This window comes from Diceros bicornis, chromosome 3 (genome assembly GCF_020826845.1).
Source record: "Diceros bicornis minor isolate mBicDic1 chromosome 3, mDicBic1.mat.cur, whole genome shotgun sequence".
NCBI classification, from domain to species: domain Eukaryota; kingdom Metazoa; phylum Chordata; class Mammalia; order Perissodactyla; family Rhinocerotidae; genus Diceros; species Diceros bicornis.
Window position 1 is genome coordinate 89,076,724 of NC_080742.1, and position 5,568 is coordinate 89,082,291.

The window sequence follows — 5,568 nt, forward strand, 5'->3', positions numbered from 1 at the left end:
GCTGATATAGAGCTCCATTGACACCCTTAACTCGCAGCTGATCTATGGCAACTGCATTATGTCTGTCAGTCCCAGTCTTTCCTGGAATATAGGCTTGACTGGAGTTTTAAAAGACATCATTGATGACTGCTGAGTGCTGGCATGACTCTGGTTTCTTTAACTGCTTATTTGCTTATTCGCAACTCGTGAATAAGTGTTTATAACGTTGAAAACATGAATGCTGGTCTTAAGAAGTGGAGTTCACCCAGAAGCTTTTTGGATTCTACCAACTCAGATACTTCTGTTAAAATATTGTCTGCTTTATCCTAAGAACACAAAACACAAGTGAGAATGTGGGGCAATAGCTACTAGGAGTCTATTTGGACAAGATGTAAACCATATAGCTGGGCAATAATTTGCTAAAATTTGGTTAAATGATTTAGCAATTCTTCTAATGACCAGGTGTCTCCTAAGAGTGTGTGTGTGTGTGTGTGTGTGTGTGTGTGTGTGTGTGTGTCTATGGATGGTTGCAGTTAAGGTTTGCATTAGCTACTTAAATGATCTATAGAATTCAAGTTTTGCTTAGGTTTGCTGAGGCTACCCAAAGGTGAGTGTAATTTTTGAAGTAATTATTTCTGTATTTTGAACTATGGCTGTAACGCATATTACAAATATCAAGAATTTCGTAAATGGTAGGATGGATTTTTTCCAATACATTTTTTCCAGTTTGCTGTTTTTTCATTTGCTTAAAATCACAGTATAAATAATTGTCCTGTCAATTTCTCCTAAACTCCAATCCTGTAGATGATTGGTTCCAAAGCCTTTTCTTTCCTATCTCCCATTTTAGCTTGGTCTACCAAGAACTTCGGGTAGCCTGTGCTCTGTCTTTTCTCACCATTACATCCACTTCCCTCTCTTGACATGCCCACCAATCACTGCTGCATTCCCTTTCTGGTACCTTTTTCTCTTTACGTGGGTTGGGGCTAATGTTCCATTTCCTTCTCTTTAACTTAAGTCTATTGCATTGAAATGGATCCTTGGTACAAGCCAACAGATTTCAATGTAGTAAATGGAGAACATAACAATAATGGGAACAGGAAGGCTTGCCCTGTTTGGTCAGGTAGATGGTTCTTCTCTGCACTTGGATTCCTATCTTGTCTTCACCCTTCTGGTTCAATCATGTCTGACTTTCAGCTCAGGAGGAGAGAGATTACCTTTCTTTGGCCCATAACTTTATTTATAGATTACTTCAGAGATCCCTTCTACACTCATGTACATATGTTACATATTTGGCTTCTATTTACTCCTAATTTATTCTGTTTTTATTTGTTTGTTTATGTCACACCCACTCCAGTTTCCTGGAGAGTTCATTCAGAAATCTGATTATGGGTCTTCATTTCTATTGGTTCCCTGGATAAACTATTCTGATCTCACTATGTTTATTACCACATACTTGCCTACTATTTACACACTTCTGACACCACACCTTTTTTTTCCCAGTCCACCTCCTTCTTTGGAAATATATAGGGAATTGATATTCAGTAGACTCATTTAATTCTTAGCCTAGAATTGAAAAATTTATAAATTTGGAAAATCATTGAACTATGTTTTATAGGTTTGTTTTATCTGTAAAACAAAAGAGTTAGACCTGGTGATCTCGGGAGTAGACACTGTGATTACCTTTCCAGTATCCACTCTACCCCTCCTCTATTATGTCACAATCATATTCTGTGGGTGTGGCCTGCTTTACCTAAGTTTACCAGTGAAATCCCTGTGTTTGGTTCAGGAGTGGATATATCACCAATTTGGCTTATTAAACATCAATTCCTCTATTTATATTCAATATTGAGATAATGCTGTAATGAGCTATGTTGAGACAGTGCTCTGGGCAATGTGGCATGTGACTGAGATGTCAGAATTGCTGCTGCCATTTTGCAGCCGTCAGGGAAGCTGCCTAAGGATGAAGCACATCCACAGAAGAGGTCAAAACAAGAGAAATGCCCAGAAATGTAGCTGAAGTTCTGATAAAACTGTGCCAGAATTTAGTTCTTCTCTCTGGATATTTTTAGTTATCATCTACTAGATTCCTTTCAATGTATAAGACAATTTGAGTTGGGCTTTCTGTTGCTACAATTAAAAACATCTCAAATGATACAGTTTCCAAAATCCCTTCTATCTCTGCCATCAATCTAGACTAATGTGTCCTAGGTGCTTTATATGCTCATTCTTATTAATTTTCATGGAACATCTGTGGAGTCATTTTTATTGGATGCAAACCTTCTGCATCTCCTCAGATCTTCTCAACTGCATCTTTCTTTCCAAAGGCGTTGCCTGCCTCCTAGATAATTCTGTTGTCACCTTCTATGGGCTCTCCAGGTTGGTTGGAGACTGAGTTGAAGCTCTGAGCATGAATAGTTCTCATGTCCATAAGCTGAGCCTATCCATGCCAAATGGCCACACTACTTTAAAACTTGTGTAAAAAGACACAGTTTCAAGTCTTGGTTTGGGCTTCTTGAGTGACCGTCAAGGGGAAGAGGGTACCATCATGAGTTCTGAGTAGTTGTATCCTGGGGCATGAACCTTGACCTATGAGAAATGAGACAAGGGGGAGCTATACAGATAGACTCCCACTATTCTCTCCCTGCTCTGGGCTTCTCTGAGGGGTGGTTTTGTCTTTTACATCTTCCTATAGCTTTGCTTTAGGTCTCTCCTTGCCTCACTTCCACTTATTCCTCACCCTTAATTCCCCGAGTGTGTAACTTTCAGAATGTCAGCTCTTTAATCCTTGCCTCTGCTTTCTAAGGGACCATCTTTATTCTAATAAGGCAGCTGATGTTCAGGGATTAGCTTGTTCCAAATCAGTCAGGAGGAATGATGTCAGCATCATGGTGGAGTGAGTTTCCCCTATTGAATTCTCCCCCTCTAAGACACAACAAGAAGGACATTCATATTCCAACAGAAGCTATTCACACAACACACGGGATGTCTGAGGCAGCTGTACACCTGGGGACAGAGGTGCTGGAACCCCCAGAGGAAGTGGAAGGAGGTAAGAGGAGCTCTTTTCCTTCCCCAAGGACTGTGACCCAGAGACTGAGACCCCGTGGCTCTCAGAGGAGAGGGAGGGGGCGGCTCGCCACGTGAAAACCAGTGCTCTCCAAGACCCGGCACAGCCCGAGGGGATCCCCCTATGGAGGGAGTGGAACTGTTGCGAGTTTCAACGGGCTGGCCCCTCAGGAGAGCAGAGAGCGACAGCGAGGTGAGAAACCTCTGAGATCAGGGAGGTGAAAGTAAGCACCACTCCCCTACCCGGCCCACCCGACTGGCGCTTAAGCACAGTGGCGCTTCAGCTCAGCCCCATTCCCAGGGGCAGCGGCCCCCAGGTGGCTGGGCCCCACCAGTAGGGGCAGCGTGACCATGCCCCACTCCCATGGGCGGTGGCCCCCAGGTGCCTGGGCCCGACCAGCAGTGGGGCAAGCCTGTGCCCCCACACCAGAGGCAGTGGCAGCTCAGGCCCCACCACGCCACAGCCCCAGCTGCTCTGGCTGGACCAAGCCACGGCCCTGGCTTCCCCATGCTGTGGCCCCAGCTCCTTTGGCTGGACCGTGCCCCACCCCCAGCTCCTTTGGCTTGACCACCCCCTACACCGCTGGCTCAGTGCTGTACACAGGCTCGGCCTGTGCTCAACCTCCAGCTGACTTGGCACCAGCAGCTTCAGCCCACCGCACTCCAGTTCCACCTTCTTTGGCCCAGCGCATTCAGTTCCAGCTTCTTTGGCCCAGAGGCACTCCAGCTCCTCCTTCTTTGGCCCAGCGCACTTCAGTTCCAGCTTCTTTGGCCCAGAGGCACTCCAGCTCCTCCTTCTTTGGCCCAGCGCACTCCAGTTCCAGCTTCTTTGGCCCAGGGGTGCTCCAGCCCCTGCTTCTTTGGCCCAGTGGCACTTCAGCTGCAGCTGCTTCAACGCACCCACACCCGAGCCCCAGCTGCTTCAGCCTAGCTGTGCTCCAGTCTCAGCTGTTCACATTCCAGCTCCAGCTGTTCCCATGCTTCCCCCCCAGCAGCCTCCACTCAGCCACACCTCAGATCAGCCAGGGGCTGGTGAGAGTGCCTGCAGATTGAGGTGGGCCAGAGTACACAGCCCTTGACCCCCACCCAGTGGCAGCAAGAGGAAACTGCAACCATATATTTTCACTATGAGGAAAAGTAAGCCAACACTGACAGGCACCACGCAAAAATATATTAAATCTCCAGACCAAAAGGAAAATGAGAAGCACCCAGAAGTCAACCCAGAAAGCACAGAAATGTATAACTTTAATGACAGAGAATTCAAAATAGCCATCATAAAAAAGCTTAATGAAATACAAGAAAACACAGACAGACAATTCAATGAAATCAGAAGTTTCTTCACAAAAGAGATTGAAACTGAAAAAAAAAACAATCAGAAATCTCAGAGATGAAAAGCACAATAGAGGAGATAAAGACAAATCTGGAAGCCTTAAGCATCAGAGCTGACAATATGGAGGAAAGAATTAGCAATATTGAGGACAGCAATGCAGAAATGCTCCAGATGGAGGAGGAAAGAGAGCTAAGACTAAAAAGAAATGAAGAAACTCTCCAAGAAATATCCGACTCAATTAGGAAATCCAACTTAAGGATTATAGGTATTCCAGAGGGAGAAGAGAGGGAAAAAGGAGCAGAGAACTTGTTCAAAGAAATAATATCTGAGAACTTCCCAAACCTGGGGAAGGAGCTGGAAATACCAGTGAATGAAATAAATAGATCTCCTAAATATATCAACATGAAAAGACCCTCTCCAAGGCATATAGTAGTAAAGCTGGAAAAAGTCAAGGACAAACAAAAAATATTAAGGGCAGCTAGACAAAAAAACAAAAAAAAAAACAAAAAAAACCCAAAAAACCACACACACACAAAGGATTTCCTATCAGGCTCTCAGCTGATTTCTCGACAGAAACTTTACAGGCTCAGAGATAGTGGAGAATTTTACTAAACATTCAAAGAAGACTTAATACCTGTCCTTCTCAAACTATTCCAAAAAATAGAGGAAGATGGAACACTTCCTAACACATTCTACGAGGGCAACATCACCCTGATACCAAAGCCAGGCAAAGACAACTAAGAAGGAAAACTACAGACCAATATCCCTGATGAACATAGATGCAAAAATCGTCAACAAAATATTGGCAGACTGGATACAGCAATACATTGAAAAGATCATACGCCATGATCAAGTGGGATTTATACCAGGGACACAGGGATGGTTCAACATCCGCAAATCAATCAATGTGATACACCACATTAACAAAATGAGGAATAAAAATCACATGATCATCTCAATAGATGCAGAGAAGGCTTTTGACAAGATCCAACATCAGTTTATGATAAAAACTCTCAACAAAATGGGTATAGAAGGAAGGTACCTTAACATAATAAAGGCCATATATGACAAACCCACAGCCAACATCATACCCAATGGGGAAACACTGAAAGCCATCCCTCTGAAAACAGGGACAAGACAAGGGTGCCCACTCTCATGGCTCTTATCAACACAGTACTGGAGGTTCTGGCCAGAGA